We start from the raw sequence: 18,202 nt of genomic DNA, 5'->3' as shown, positions 1-18,202 counted from the left end.
GTGGGACACCACAATGGACAGTACAAGGCTCAGGGTTCACATAGGTTATTATTTCTTTATATTTATTATTATTATTATTATTATGAGTTGAAGAAAGCTGTTATAATTCGGAGCATGAAAAAACATTGAACTGGTCTTATATAACTAAAATTAAATGTTTATGTTATGTTTCAAGAAAGTTAAGTTACGAGGGTTGTGTTTTGATTATCGTAAGGCTTGTATTATTGGATAGGCATTTTATTTTTGTTGTTAATTATTCATTTAATATAGATAGATTTTGGAATGTGAACATAATTCAGATATCAAAAGTTTTACATATTTGAAAACTATGTTTGCCAAATTGATTTTTGTTATATAATCAAATTGTCACTGGTATAAAAATACTGTATAACGTCCTTGTTTTTTGACTTTCACGTCGAATTTAAAAAGTTCGACAATTATTAAATTGGCGTCGAAATTTGTCAATATTCGATGTTAATTAATTTTTTTTAATTAATTATGATCTTTTTTTACAACTCTACAATACTTACAAAGCATTTAAAACAACAAATTTCAATTTTAGATATTTTATAAAGTATGAACTATGAATGTGTAGTATATTATCAACAACAAACAATAATAACAAACAACAAACAAGTTCAATCAAACAATAACAACAAACAAGTTCAACCAAATAACAACAAACAAGTTCAACCAAATAACAACAAACAAGTTCAACAAAAAACAACAAACAAGTTCAATAAATAAGTTATTCAAAACAAAAGGTGGGTTCTTCGGAATAAAGTGTCGTCACCAGTGAGAGAGAAAGCAGAATGCGCCTATGAAGATAAGAACACTAAAATAATCGATCAAAACAAACGAAAATCATACATAAAGTAGTTAATTAACATGCATTTGTATCAAATGAAAGAAAGATTTCATGAGATGGTCAGCAAACTTCGTTTGAGAAAAGTTTGAGAAGAGAAGAGAGGGTCTCGCGCGCTAAGAGAAAGTGAGTGAATTTTCAATCTTCCGCTCAAATTTTTACTGAATTCACTACAAAATATGTCAAAGCCCCTATAGAATTCGACATATTGTGGTTTAAAAGAAAAAAGAAAATAGAATTAAAAATGGGGTTACTTTTTGGCTTCTGGCTGACAAATAATACGTCGAAGCCACTAAAGAATTCGACGTACTATTTGTTGTTTAAAAGAAAAAAGAAAAAAAATTAAAAGGGGTAACTCTTTGGCTTTTGGCTGAAAAATAATACGTCGAAGCCTCTTCAGAATTCGACGTACTATTGGTGGTTTAAAAGAAAAAAGAATTAAAAAGGGTGACTCTTTGACTTCTGGCTGACAAATATTACATCGAAGCCCCTACAAAATTCGACCTACTATTGATAGTTTAAAAGAAAGAAGAAAAAGAATGGCGTGCTGGTTTAAATAATTACCATCATAGAACGTCGAATTGTATAGAGCTTGGACGTTTTACAATTCTAAACTACATCTAATAATTGCATTTATTTATAAAAATGTCGCCGGTCATTTTTAATGTTGACTATTTAGTGGTTGGACGTTGAACACGTGACGTTATATATTGTTTTTGCACTAGTGTGTATGATATAAATAGAGATAATGGAACACAAAATTAACTTATATATGGTTGAACTATTTGGTTTTGGTTTAAGGATAATATTGTTTTATGTAGTATTATTAATTTTTACTAGTTTATCTTTTGTTTCTATTTTGTGAATGATATTTACTTATAATGATCGTATGTTATACATTAGTAGAAGATCGTGCAGGTGGTGAGACTACAAAGCTTTTAAAATGTTAAAGTGGAACTTTTATATATGTATATTATTATATTTTATAGTTTCTCTAAGGATTGTGATGTTTATGTTATTCTTTGACAAATTTTGAAATACATTTTTGAAGAATGTAAGTATATTATGTATATGTATATTTCATGAGGTTTTTTATTGTTATTAATTATGTGATGAATAAATTCCTAGTGTGATACTACTCATTTAGGTTGTTACATTTATTGTTCTCTTTTTTCTTATGGTGTTATTATTAATATTGGTGGAGTCGATTAAAAAAGTTATTATCTCAACTTGTTGAAATGATTTTGAAATTTGATTGTGTTGAATCTTTGTTCTATGTTCCTAGATTTTGAATAAGTTAATTTTTCATGTAGAATTTTCTTTGGAATAAGGAATTACAGGTAATTCAAGCTATTTATGTTTTTTCACATAACCTTCGGATAAATGATTTAAATGTGAAAGAGACTTACTTGTTTATAAGATTTTGGTTTTTATGCAACAATATCTTTTTGGTTGAAAGTTATTTAATGTTTGAAATGGAATGTTATTTGAGTTTTGAGTTAATAAACTTCTTGTTTTAAAATATTTAGAATTGAGTGTTGCTATTTAGAAGTTTATTTGATGGCTAAATTATGCATGTTAAGGTGTATAGTTTATTAAACTGAATTTTAAATATGGTTTTGATGAGTATAGTCAATTTATTTAGCTGACCCTCGCAAAATTCAAATTATTCTTTTGAAATTAAGCCAATTAGCAATTAATCTCATGTAATTAAGCTAATCAAGTACCTGGTGTGCATAATTACATGCCTACTTAGATCATATTGGTAAGTATATATACTTATCTCCAATGAATAATAAGATACACATTTAAATTACTCTCTCTCATACATGGTATCACTAGCCTTTTTTATCTTGCCTATCTCCTTACGTAGTGTTGCTCTTCTTTATGCATTGCCTTCTTTCCTAGTCGTTGAGCTCCATTGTTGTTTGTTTGTTGGTTGCCGACAATCTGTAAAATAGAGCAAGCCAAACCCTTGGAACCTTCACTACACCCACACATCCTCCGCCCTTAGAACCTTTGTTGGCTCGTGCTTTCTCCGCCCCTAGAACCTCCATTGCGACTGCACCTCCTTCATGCCTTGGAACCTCTACTATCGATGTTGGTTACGATCACAACTTTTGTCGTCACTTCATATTTTACTCTCTTTCCTCGAAACATAGTGATGTAATTATCATCGTGTCATATGTCACCGTTGTGCCTCTAATTGTCACTGCCTCCACTTGTTCACCTGTGCCCCACCATTGACGCATCGCCATGTCTTCAACAAACTCTACTCCATGGCTCTTCTCCTCCATAGTCCTTCTCGAGTAAACTTGAATTTCATCTCACTCTCATTGTCACTAATATTAAAAATAACATTCCATTTGTGTTGAAAATGGAGAAAGACCATTTTTTCTATGGGTTGAACTATTTTAAACCATGCTCGGGGTACCATAGTTCTTCACCATATCATCCCTCAAACTAAGAAGGAACGTTTAAATCCAAGTGATTCTGATAACGAATAATAGATCACCCTTGATTCTATTGTACTTTAATGGATCTACTCTGCCATCTCTTTTGATCTCCTCGCCAATATCATGGAGAAAGGCTCCACAACTATAACTATCTCACTGCAATTTTTTTAAGACAACAAGAACTCTCGTGTTATTGTTCTTGATCATGATTTCTCTTCCACTCACATGGATGACTTTCGATTGTTTTTGCATAATTGTTAGCATCGCAAACAACTCTCTGATAAATTAAAGAATGTTGGTGCTTTTGTCAGCATTCTTCGTTTGGTGTTGCAACTAGTCTCTAGATTCTATGAGCCCTTTCCGTTAAGGTGATTTTTTTTCTTCCTTTCTCCAGGCCCATTCTATGCTGACTCTCGAGGAATTTGTTTTGGCAAAGGTGCAGACCCTTACCTCCCAAATTACCATGCACACTTTAGCCCCATGGGTCATTGATCATTTCTCTCAACAACGCTCCAATAGTTGCTCGAAAACTCGTTTTGGATCCTACTACAATCATAATAACCAGGGTCGCTCTAGGGCCATGATCAATGTAATGGCTTCCATTCAAACAATTATTTTGGTTCGTGTGGCTCTCTTGTTGCAGCTTATTCCCCATCATGGCAACCACCTCAATATGCCACTTGGAATCCTTAAGGTTAAACTTCCCCACATTGAGACATATCTCTTTACCCTTATCCTACATCTCAATGGACTCGCCCCACATAATCTTTAAAGCAAGCTTGCATTCTTAGTCATAGTCCTTATACCCACACCACAACGGCTTCCCTACAACCCATCAACATTGTTGTCACTCTAGTTAATACCAAACAAAAACTCAATACATCCCACGACACACCTTTTGAGGATCCCATTATATATCAAAGTCTTGTTGGCGCCCTCCAATATCTCACTTTCACTTGCCCTCACATATCATTTGTTGTTTAGCAGGTTTGTCTTCACATGCATGTCCCATGTATTAAACACATACTAGCATTGAAATTCACTTTGCGTTATGTTCAAGGTACCCTAGAACATGGTTTACACCTATATTCAACCTCTGTTGAGAAACTTCTTGCTTATAATGATGTTGGTTAGGGTAGATATCCTAACATGACGCTCTACATCTAGTTATTGTGTGTTTATTGGTGATAACCTCATCTCCTAGTCTTTAAAGTAATAATACTCTTTCTCGTTTTAGTGTAGAGGCTGAATACAAAAGTGTTGCAAATGTTGTAATCTTGTTGGCTTCATAATCTCCTACTAAAAACTCATTTTCCTCTCCCTCAAGCTACTTTGGTATATTGTGAGAATGTTAGTGTCATTTATCTATCTAGTATTAGTACACAAAACATATTGAAATGAATACTTACTTTGTTCTGAAAAAGGTAGCACGTGATTAAACACGAGTTCTTCATTCTCTTCTTGCCACCAAATGGTTGACATCTTCATCGAAGGTCTACCTTGAGTTCCTTTTGATTATTTTCTACTAGTCTAAGTGTATGTGATCCTCTTATTTAGACTTTGTGAGATAAAATCTAAATTATTCTTTTAAAATTAAGCGAATTAGTAATTAATCTCCTGTAATAAAGCAAATTAAATCTCTGTAATTAGGTCACAAATTTTGTTGTAATTATGTTGTGCATAATTAGATAATTGATTTAGATTATACTATTATGTATATATTATGTATATGGCCTATCTTTCTCTCCTACAAACCCTTATATTGGTTTTAGTTTGATGTGAATGAAATATGTATTAAGTTGGAATTAGTAAGATTTAATTGAAATAAGTGAAGAATGTTGTTTGAACATTTTGGATTACATGTTATTATTTGATGAAACATATCTAATATAAGTATTTCAAAAGGCAAAATCAATATCTTCCAAAGATGGCGACAATCAATATTTTACTCGTTAAATATCTTTGATGTATTAATCCAACTGTAATTTTTATAATTTCATATGGTATTTTTTTCTTTCCTAATGATAATGTTTCTTTTATATATATATATATATATATATATATATATATATATATATATATATATATATATATATATATATATATATATATATAATGTTTTAAAAAAAATTATAAATAAATTCTAGTCCTTTTACAAATGTTCACCAATATATATATACTTGTTTGTCTACGTAATACAATCATCACATCACATCTCACAACATAAAAAATATTATGTAAGGAAAATATATATATAATTTTTGAAAGATTATACAATTGTATGAAGGTTTTATACAGTTTATGTGTAGCTTATATATTACAATATAAATTCTTATTTAGATGTTTTCTCATACATTTTTATGTTGATAATATGTATTTATAAACTAATTAAATAAGTCAAAAATTAATTTATCAATCTTTCGAAACACAATTTTTCTATTTAAAATCATTTGTTTTTAATATAAATTTAAACTTGGAAAAATAAAAAGATGCTGAATATAACATATCGAGTGTGAGAACATAGATCTGGGTTTTGGTGATGCAACATCGTTATTCACTCCTAGGCGTCACATCGTTAGTTGTCTTTTTCACCATAACTAGCAATAGCATTACTACTTTATTTGTGTAACTTTATTTTAATACAATATTTATTACTTCTAGTTACTCGAATAACCCGTCTTCATCTTATTTATCTAAATATATGTTAAATATATCGAATTATGTATTAAATTATTTTCAATATTTTACAAAGTTATATATATATATATATATATATATATATATATATATATATATATATATATATATATATATATAATGATAACAACCACAAGTTTTTAAAATTAGTTAAAATAGTTTATTAAAATTTATTGTTTTAATAAAACCTTCTTTTATTATTATAGATGCAATTTAAAATAAGTTTAAAAAGAGAAAATGTATGGTATAAACTTTTATAGTAATTTGCTTTTAAAATTAAATCAGGTTCAATTCTTGATTAATTTAATTAATTTTTTTTATGAAAATTGTGAGATCTAAAAAATGATTTTTAAGAATGGTAGTGATTTTTAAAATGGTAACACTCCATAATAAATGTTTTTAATATAAACCGATTTTTAATAAATAAATTTTATTATTTTAAAACATATTATTTTAAAAAATATCTATTTTAGTGTTTTTGATTTTCTTTTTATTTTTTTTTATTCTTCATCATTTCAAAGATTTAAGATCATACGAGTAATCATTTCAACGATTGCTTTCTATTTATCTTATTAGTTTCTTTATTTGAGTACATATTTTTTATATCATTTTCTTATGTTAATATGTTCTTTTATTACATGCAATCTTTTTTTGTTTGGATGTGTTTTGAGTGTTTTATGTGAGTCTTTACTAATAGTGATCATAATGGTATGTCTTGATCATTTTTGTGATATTTATATATGTAGATAGAACATGTTGTAAGATTGAAGGTGGTTTAGTGTTTTAGAGCATCTAAAGTAGTCATCCCAAGTGAGGGAAGCTAAATTTAAGCTATTGCATATCAATTTTTGTTTAATTGTTAACTGTGTATTGAAATTGTGATATTGAGCCTAAAGTTGTAACTTTCTTTTGAATTTAGTTGGTTGGACTGAATGTATAATTTGTGAATGTGGAATTTGTCAAATTTAGTATTGAGTTAAACAATTTTGGTATGAAAATGTTGAATTGATTTCTTTGGCATTGAAATTTTTATGATGTGCATTGTTAAATGTAAAATTATCCATATATATTAAACTTGATATTGAGTTGTGAAATGAGAATGTGCTTGTGAATGTTATGATTTTGGTTGGGATAAGTAAGTTAACATGAGATTGATGTGTTTTGTGACTTGTGTGAAGCATGAGTTGGTTTACGGTATGGTTGGAACTTACAAATTGCATGATTTTTATTTTTATGTTATGTAGAATCAATTGACAAGCCTTTCTCTTGTTGGGTAAATGTCAAAATTAAGTTTGGTAGAGAGTTAGGGAGGCTTGCTTGCTAGGCGAGCAGACTCTTGATGAGCAAAATCCAAACTCGAGTTTAGAAGAGAGTTAGGGGAGAGAGACTCGTTCAACGAGTTTGACCTCGTTGGGAGAATTATCATGTGATTTGTTTTGGTGCTGGATTTGTGGGTGAGATACCTAATCATTAAGTGAGTGGACATTCTTCGAGGGTTGATCGTTGAGCGAGTATGTGATCTCCATTTTAATTAATACTTTTAGTTATTCTTACTAAATTTAGTTATTCTTATTAAATTTTAATAGATATGAGTCATTAATATGTCTATTGGTTAGTGGACCAAGCCTTTTGAACTAACTAATATAGACCATAGTTACGTTGTTCAAAGGACAAAATAGTTGGTTTCAACTAGTAAATGATTACTTTACCTACAAATTAAATATACGAGACAAGATGAACAAACAAATTTGATTAATTATCTAATTCATACTAAAAGTAAAAAACAAAAAGTGTGCCAACAAAAGTTTTAATTTTAATTATTATTTGCAAAAAGGTTGTTTATTATTGTGGCTTAATTGATGTTTGATTCCTACATTCAGTGTTTAGTATCTCGTTAGTGCCCACATTTAAAAACACCTCTATTACGTCCTCATGTGATATAATTGCACCAATAAAGTCTTTTCCGTTAAGTTGACAGAAATGGAGTTAACTGCGTAGTGACGTGGCAAAAAAATCTGCCACTTTTTTCTTCCTCTCCTCCGCTCCTGTGAGAAACATCTCTTTCTCTCTCTTTTGCTTCTTTTAAAAATAAAGTTTTCCACATTCATCATTTTCCATTTCCAATAGGTGACCTCTATTATGAAGTTTTTTCTTATTTCTTATAAAGTTGACTTTTGTGACAATGGAATGCTAACCTACTTTGAATAGGAAAGAAGTACAGACCAATGTAACATACTCATAAGCCCAGCATGAAGGTCCCAACAACTCCCCTTCACGTTATCGCCACCTAAATCGTGTTGATTCCACTTGTGCTCAATGGGCTAACGTGTCCTGCAAACACCAATAGAAACAATGATAGAGAACCCAGTTCGTAGATCTGGTCACTCTTCTGGATCTCCATCCACCTCTCTATCCTTCTACTGTAATTGTGTTTCTGCTACCACACCGAATCTATCACCATCACACCCGTGTTGAAGTAGCACGGTCTCCTTCTCATGAAAGCGTCCGTGAACTACGCGTCCGACCAAAACCCCGTCGTAAAGTACTTGGTGAAGTTCCCGTGATAGTACTCGGACCCGCTGATTGTTCTAGAACCTAAATTGGTGCTCCATAGTTTCACAATGTCGTCTACCACAATTAGATCCGAATCTAGATATATAACCCTCCCCACACAACGAAGGTATTCGACGTCGAGAGTGATGGCAACGTGGACTAGGGAGGGATCGCATGTGTTGTTATTCTCGAGAATGGAGGTCCGATTGGAGGCGCATTTGTTGGCATTGTAGAATGGGACAGCGCAACAAAAGGAGAGTGGCGATGTCTGGAGTGGAAGGCGGAGGATGGCGTTAAGGTTGGAGGAGCGGATGGCTTTGGCTAGGTGGAAGGATTAGAGGGAGGGGGAGAGGAGAATGAGGAGCATTGTGGCGGAGAAAAAGCCCGAGAATCTCATGAGCCACAACATCTCCTTGGGTGAGAAGGGAGAAGATGGAAGTTAGGGTTGGGTTTATGTGAGGCAGAATGAGGATGGGAATGGGAATCAATGCCTTTCTCAATCGGAGAGTGGATGATGGTGGGGTCGAAGCGAGCGAGGAGAGAGAAGACGACGTAGAGGAATCCATGCTAAGGTGCGCACTGTTTCTTCTTCCTCCCTTCCTCTACTTCTGTTTCCCCTCCCTTGATTCTCTTCAACCAATGTTCCTTCTCTTAATGTGGAAAACGATGAATGTGACAAACTTTTTTTTAAGAGAAGCAGAAGAGAGAGAAAAAGACGTGTCAGAGTTACGTAGAAGAGTAGAGGAGAGAGAGAAAAAAGTGACATACTTTTTTGTCACGTCAACACAGAGTTAACTCTATTTCTGCCAACTTAATGGAAGATACTTGATTGACGCAATTATACATGGAGACGCAATAGAGACAGTTTTAAAAGCGAGTACTAACTAGACACTAAACACTGAGTGTAGGAACAAAAATAACAATTAAGCCTTTATTATTTTATAATAATTTAGTAATTACGAGCTTTTTGTTTAGATTTTATATGTATTTAGAATTGTCTATGAGAATATGAATTTGGACGAAAAGGCCCATGGATGCTTCCCAACTAGGAAGCAAGGATTGATGTTTATTTCAAAATTTTGGATTCAGAATTTACAATTTGAGAAAGAAAACAAAGATTACATCATAACGTGTCAAATTAATAGTGATGAAAAAATATATATATACATATATATATATATATATATATATATATATTATAAAGTAACATTATTAAAGTAAAGTAAATTATGAAGTTTATTTTGTGCACATATAAAAAAATTATATATATTAAAAATTTATTTTCTATAATAATTTAAACTTTTGTATTGTATTAGATGTTAGTTGAATGATTAGTGGATATGATTAAATTTTTTGTAGAATTAATTATTAATAAAATAGAATCTATCCATCATTGGTAATAATTTTAAGTTTTATATGAACAAAGACATTGATCAAGGTATTATCAATGAAAAAAGGAAAGAGTTTCTTAAATCATTCATGTATTAAACTAATTAGAATTTGATAACCATACCATATTCTAGAATTAACATAAAGTAGTAAAGATGAAAGAAAATATTATATTAATCTTCTAATAGTTTAAAATAAAAGATATTTTATACCTTGATTAATAAAATAATGAGGTAATTTATTATCAGTGTTTTTAATGGGCTTATGGAGTCACACACTAACAAATGTTATAGTCTTTGTTAAATATTATTGATTAAATTAAAGAGTTTAATTTTAATTAATTAATATATTTTCTCTAAGTGGAATATAATTGTAATATTTGCTAGCACCAAAACTACACTTAGTAAAAGTTTAAGAATCTATAAAATTGATTAAGACTTGAGTAAAAATTGATTAATCAAATTTTTAAATATGATTTAAAATGATTTAATTTGTTATTGGAAACAAAAATAAATAATAAAGTAAACAAATCTAAAATGAAAAATACGCTTGGGAGTGTACCCGTATTATACTGCAACGTAGAAGGCAATTCAACTTCAATCAATGAAAAAACACAAAGATGCAAGGCTGAAAACATGTGTAAAAACAAAGTAGACTCTCTAAAAGTATAAAGGACATGCATAAATGTGTAGAGTTGACTTTCTAAAAATATCATGAGTAAATGAATATATTGATGTAATTTTGTTAAGACAAGATCTTCTAGAAATTCTTTATTTTGAAGTTTAACAAAATCGTCTAACAAAATATTATCTATCAAAAATACTGTCTAGGATAACTTGCTAAATGATATATATTTCTAACAATATATATCCTAAACGATAAAGAGAGCATAATATCCTAAACGCAATGTTGAGAGGGGGAGTTATCTTAAGTATAGTAAAAGTGTTTTTGATGATGAACTATGAAAAATGTTTTTTTTTAAGTGCTTAAATTATTAGAATATAATTAAACTCATATAGGATAGAGTCTTAGATGCATAATTCATGTATTGAAGAGTCTTAGTTATATAGAAGAGCAAATGTACATAAATATGGTTGTATTAATTGACAAAGTCCACAATCAGTTAAAGTGTTTCAGAAGCACAATAAGGTTGTACTGCCTGTTTTAATCGATTAAGGAATTAACCTAATCGATTAAAACAGAGAGTTAGGCCTAATCGATTAAGGAATTAATCTAATTGATCAAGTGCATCAGGTTTTTGTATCTTGTATATATATATATGTGTGATCTAACTTGTTTCAATTATGAATTACATTACATCTTTTTGACAAAAGTGAAACAAGAACACATCAAAGAGTCGTCTTGAGACATTCTTGGAGCAATCAACCAAACATTTTAAAGAATCTCAAAGATATGCAAGATTCCAAGAAAGGAAGAACAATCAAGAGGACTACATTGGTTTTCATCTGTAAGATCTACACATAAGTTGTGTTCCCAAGTTTTATTTTTTTCTTGTATAAATTTCTTAGTTGCCTCAGCTAAGAAGGCAATGTGTATGAGAATGTGTTGAACCTCTCTTGTTTATAATTTTGTGTATTGAAGTGTGTGAGGATACAATTGAGAGTTTCGTTGTATTCTTGACCTTTGAAATATAGTGGGATAAACTCAAATTAATAGTCGAACCAGTATAAAATTGATATGTGATCTTGTTTAAGTTTCTGCACTTTCTTTTGTTGGTTTAAAATCTTTTGTAAATAGATTCCAAGAACTTAAGTTTTTAAAAGAATTGTTAAAAGTTGTTTTAAATCCAAGTCACCCCCTCTTGGATTGAGAAATAGGGGCTCTAATTCTAATACGCAATAAAGTATCCTAAATGATATAAAAAATAGACTCTGCTAAACGATATAGTATGTGGACTAGACTAATTGTTATAATAAATGTCTAACGTTTTAAATTCAACATACAAATAATACTTTTTTTTTGTTACGTTGTTTCTCTTTATCTATGCAGATCCTTCAAAGACAAATTCTTTATTCAAAAGTTCTATGTCATTTCAGAAGAACGTTGAGAAATACAAAGACATTCTATGAATGTTTATTCAATGATGCCTTCTGTCTAGTCAATCCGTCTAGCAACACAGTTTCTCTACACAAGCAAAGTAGCATCTGACAATGTACAAAAGGCTACAACACCTATATCAAAGTCAATGCTTCAGAGCAATAAAACTTACTTGAAGTTGCCTATATATAGAAGATTGCATGAGAAAAACAAAATAACAACTGCACATATTCTTATGTTGCCAAAATTCTCTTGTTATTGCATTGTCTAGCTTTGAGAAAAATTCTTGTAACAAGTCTTTTCAAAATATATTTTGTATTTATTATTATCCTCTCTAAAAGAGATTTTTATATGTACTTGTTTGAAAAACACTTTATTGTTCTTGGATAACAAAAAGTGAATTAAAACACTTGATTGTTTAACTAAGAAGGAGTTAAATAGTTTTATCCAGTTGGGCTAGTGTAAAACTAGGAGTGGTGAAACTCATTGTAACTTTTTAAAGTTAGAGGAACCCTTTAATAGTGCTTAAAGGAGAACTGAATGTAGCTCAATTAGAGTGAACCAATATAAAAATGAGCTTTCATCTCTTTTATCCTTTTACTGTGTTCCTAAATCCTTTAACAAATCCTTAAATGTTAAACATTGTCTGCAAACCGTCTAACCCCTACAAACAACGTCTAACACTAATTGCGAAAAGTTTTTCAAACTCTATTCAAACTCCTCCACCCCCTTCTCATTTCTGGATGTTGCCTGTTATTTCAAATGTGTATTACTAGACTTGTCTAATCAATGCATTGACAAACTTGTTCAATATATGTTGTTAGACTCGTCTAATAAGTATATGGACACACACGTCTAATGTGTATTGTTAGATTCATTTAGTTAATATATAGACAAACATGTATAATGTATATTGCAAGACTCATCTAATCATAAAATGGATAGAATCTTCTAATGTGTATTAATATATTAATTTAATATATGTATGAACAAACTCGCTAACATATATTGTTAGACTGGTCTAATCAGTGTATGGACAAACTCGTCTAATATGTGTTCCAAGATTCGTCTGATTAATGTGTGGACATACTCGTCTAATGTATATTCTTAAACGCATATAATCAATATATGGAATGACTCATCTAATATTTTTTTATTAAACTCATTAAATTAGTATATGGACAAACTCGTCTAATGTGTATTGCAAGACCTGTGTAATATTTTTGTTATACTCATCTAATTAATGTACGAACAAACTAGTCTAATGTGTATTTCAAGATTAATCTAATCAGTAAATGAAAATAATTGTTTAATGTGTATTAATAGACTTGTCTAATTTATATGTATAAAGACTTATCTAATATATATTGTTAGAGTCGTCTAATTAATATATGAATGACTCGTCTAATATTTTCTTCTTTGCTTATCTAATGAATGTATTCCTAGACTTGTCTAATATTTTTTGTTATACTTGTCTAATTATTGTATGGACAGTTTCATGCAAATTTTTTGCTATATTATTCTAATGTGCATTGCTAGACTCCTTTAATCAATACATCGACAAACTCGCCTAATATGTATTGCTAGACTTTTTTAATTAGTATACAAACACACTAGTATAACGTGTATTGCTAGAATTGTTTAATTAGTGTATATTTAGACTTGTTTAATCATTGAGTGGAGAAACTCGTCTAATGTGTATTAGTAAATTCGTCCAATTTGTGTATAGACAAGCTTGTCTAATATATACTATTAGACTTGTTTAATCAATGTATAGACATAGAATTCGTCTAGTGTTTGTTGCTAAAGTCGTTTAATTAGTGTATGGACATAGTCGTCCAATCAACATATGTTTAAACTCATTTAATGTGTATTGCAAGACTTGTTTAACTAGTAAATGGACAAACTTGTCTAATGTGTATTAATAGACTCCTATAATTTGCGTATGGACAAACAAACACATTTCTGCAATGTATATTGGTAAAGTTGTTTTATTAGTGTATGGAGAAACTTATATGTGTTTGTTGACTTTTTTAATTAGTGTATGCAAATACTCATCTAATAGGTATCATAGACTTCTCTAATCAATGTGTAGAATGATTCATTTAATGTTTTTTACTATACTTATCTAATGATTGTATAAACAAACTCATATAATGTACACTATTAAACTTGTCTAATCAGTACATCGGCAAATTGGTGTTTAATATTTTTTGTTATACTCGTCTAATCAATGTATGCTTAGATTCGTCTAATGAATGTATAAAATGTCTTATCTAATATTTTTTACTATACTCATCTAATTAATGTATGAACAAACTTGTTTATTATTTATAGCTAGACTTGTCTAATAATTTTTATTATACTTGACTAATAAATGTATGTACAAACTCATCTAACGTGTATATTGTTAAACTCATATAATATTTTTTTAATATTTATCTAGTGTGTATTGATAGATTCGTCTAATCAATATATATATAATATATATTTTTAGACACTAGTACCGACAATATAAATATATTAATGATATATTTTAAAACAATTAGTTTGTTGGTTTTTACTTTTTGTTTTGATCTTACTAAGATTTTAAACTTTACATTTTTCAAGTTGAAAATAGTAAAAAGTGAATTCAAAGAATATAAAACAAAATTTATATTATTAAGTATGATTTTTTTTATTACAAATATCTAATTTAAACCTTTGAAATGAATTATTAAGTACAATATATTAATTTATTCTGTTACAAATATAATTATCTAAAATTTTATGCCAATTTTTATGAATATATGATTGACGTTAGTTTTTTTATTAAACAAATATCAATTTAATTTTTACATCTTAAAAATATGAAAATTATTCAACAATAAAAATATTTATATTACAAATTAATATAAAATATATAAATGTAGTTTTTTAAGACAAATTTTTACGTTACAATTTATTTTATATTACATTATAAATAATTTTTATTATTAATAAATGTATATTGTTTTTTAAATAATATTATTTTAAGAAATAAAAATAAAATACATTTTTTTAAATTTTATTTTATTATTAACCATGTAATTAGAAATTACAAAAGGACAAAATTCAAAATATAAAAATAGTATAGAAAAAAGAATTAATAAATTATTTTTATTAATTTTTTTATATTATGTTTATTGTTAAATTCGTTTTATATATATATATATATATATATATATATATATATATATGTATGTATATAAAAAATCTAACAGCCAATATTTTCATAGACTCTTCTAATGATTATATAAATATATTAATATTATATTTTAAAATAATTAGTTTAATAAATTTTACTTTTTGATTTTGTTTTATTAAAATCATAAAACTCTACCAATTTGAAATTAGAGGAACAATAAAGTAAGTGAACATAAAACAAAATTTATAATATTAAAAAATATAAATTTTGTGTTAGTAAATGTTTGAAATGATTTATTAAGATAATATTTTGATTTATTTTATAAATATAATTATTTAAATCCTTATACGAAGTTATATGTATATATGTAATTTATGTTAATTTTTTATTAAATAATATTAGTTTAATTTATAAGACGAATATTCAACAATAAAAAAGTTTATAATATTTTAATAAATAATTATAACTTTATACATAATTGACATATTTTAGAGAATGATACGAAAATTTTAAATTTGAGAAAGTAATAGTTTTATTTAAAACTAAAATGTAATTTATTAGATATTAAATTATAGAGTTGAAATATATTGTTATATCTATAGTAAATCGGTTTAAAAATAAATCAAATGAATAAGAGACTAAAATACTTCGTTTAAGAAAATTAAAAATATAAAATAACTAAAAAAACGAACTATTTATAACTCTTCTCAACAAAATAAAATGAGTAAAAAAATAACTTTTCTATATATATTTTTATAACTCATCTCCCCTCACGTGAGACTAAGATGTAATTTGGTAGATTGAAGAGAGGATATTATCATGAATTTCAAATTAGGAATGTGCTAGGATAAAGTTTTCCATAAAAGATTTAAGAAAAAAAGATCAAATTAACCAACTAAAATCCTTTACATTTAAATTAATTTGTAGAAAGTCCTATATATATATAGTTTAATTTAAAATCTATTAATATAATATTATTAAGAGAAATCATCATGTGAAATTTGAAGTATGTTCATTTTAAAATGATTTTTTTTATAATTTTATTTTTAAAAGGCACATCTTGAAGAGTCAAAGGATAAAAATGTCCTTAACATGAATTATTAAATAATGTAAATGTATTAAGAATTGGATCATTTTAAGGTGGATAATGATACTTTGAAAATATTTTCTTTTATAATATTTTAACACTAGCTATGTGTCATTCTGTGATTAGTTCATGTTAATGTTTATGATTATTATTATTATTGATTGTGCAGTAATTTTGGACTAATCACATAATGACACGATAATGTAAAAATATTGTTAAAAAAATATTGTCAAACTATCGTTATCCTTTTAAGTTTTCAAAAATGATTCTTTGACACGGTTAAAGCAAATTACATTCATTTGACACGCGGTGGGACCCGATAATTGTCAACATCATGAAGGATAGCTTGGTCATTTCAGTTTATGGGCTGGTGCTGAGTTGGCTTATAAAAAAGTAAATGAAACGTTGCGTTTCACTTGCTGTGTTAGGATCGTGTGTGGGATTTGAAATTTCGAAAGTTGGAGCTAGGGTTAGGATTGAGAGAGAACGAGAGATAACGAGAGAACGAGAGAGATCGAGGGAGAAAAAAAAAGGAGAACTCCATTGCTGCCACCGGAGGCTGGACGTGATCGGAAAAGTTTGTACCAGCGAAGGTGAAGCCGAAGGAAAAGTTCGTACCGGAAGTCATCGATGTGGAGCGCGGAAGGTTTGTCCCCTTTCTAATTTCTCCCCTTTGTACCGTTTGAAGAATATAAAGTATGAGTTTCTTCTTCCTTTCTTCTTTTCTCATAATTTGTCTATCTTTCTTTATATTTTTGGTTTATTTTCGGAAACGTTAGACTAAAGGGGGAAATGTCGTGAGAGATAAAATTCTGGATTGGGCAAACCTGTAGGATTATTTACTGTCCTTAGTGTTTTTGGGCTTGCTTTGCTTATTTGCAAAAGGGATTTTTGTGAACAATTTTCTATTGTACTGTTATATATGTTGTAAACTTTTCTATGACTTTAAATGATACTCTCGGATTGTGCAGGTTTTTGGAAGTGATATTGGGGCCCAACTGATGACCTAGTACGTCTATCAATACCAATTGATACCAACAAGCCTCCAACACGCTCCGTTGATGACATTTTATCGAAATTGATTCCACCTCTTCACAAACCTGAAGGCACTGGATGAAAGAAGAACAATATAAATGCAACAACTTTAAAACTTTCATAATTTCCTTGCCTGTATTTCAGATTTATCGTTGTTGTTTGTTGTCGAATATTGTGCGTGGTTACATGGATGTGTTATTTAGAAAAATTTGTGAACTACTTAACTTATGTTGATCAATTTGTTGTTGAATTAAGTGCTTATGTAATGTTCGTTATGTTATAAGTTTTATATGAAGTTCATTTGGTGAAAATTAAAAGTGTTTAACTTTATGGACAACTTTATTCGGTTATTTATTGAATTGGTTTTCTACAACAATACAAGTGGTTATTTATTGAATTGGTTTTCTACACCACCACGGCTGCAGCGTCCTCTGGTTTCCTCCCCGTCAGAACTCTCTGGTTCTGGACTCGAGATCTGGTTTTTAAAGACAAGGGTCCAATTATTGAGTCACGGCTGTCTCGCTGAACCAACGTCCAATTTTCTGGACGAGCGTCCACTTCTGGACGAGCGTCCTTCTGGATGAGCGTCTGGACGAGCGTCCATCTGGTCCAGCGTCTGCACGAGCGCTAGACGAGCGTCCATGTGCCAACGACGGACGTATGGACGAGCGTCCACTAGCAGATCGAGCGTCGACTTGATATTCTGTGGACGAGCGTCCTCTTGTGCGTGCAGGGGGCGACGAGCGTTAGCTTGCTATGAAATGTTCGTGCGCTCGCTATGTGACGAGCGTCCTGGGCGACACGGTGATGTGCTGAAACGCTGGACGCTCGGTCAGCTGGACAGAGCGAACGCTCGGTCACGTGTAGAGAGCGCTCGGTCACGTCATGCATAGGCG

Source organism: Vigna angularis, chromosome 11 (genome assembly GCF_016808095.1).
Source record: "Vigna angularis cultivar LongXiaoDou No.4 chromosome 11, ASM1680809v1, whole genome shotgun sequence".
Classification (NCBI taxonomy): domain Eukaryota; kingdom Viridiplantae; phylum Streptophyta; class Magnoliopsida; order Fabales; family Fabaceae; genus Vigna; species Vigna angularis.
Note: the sequence above shows the minus strand (reverse complement) of the source record.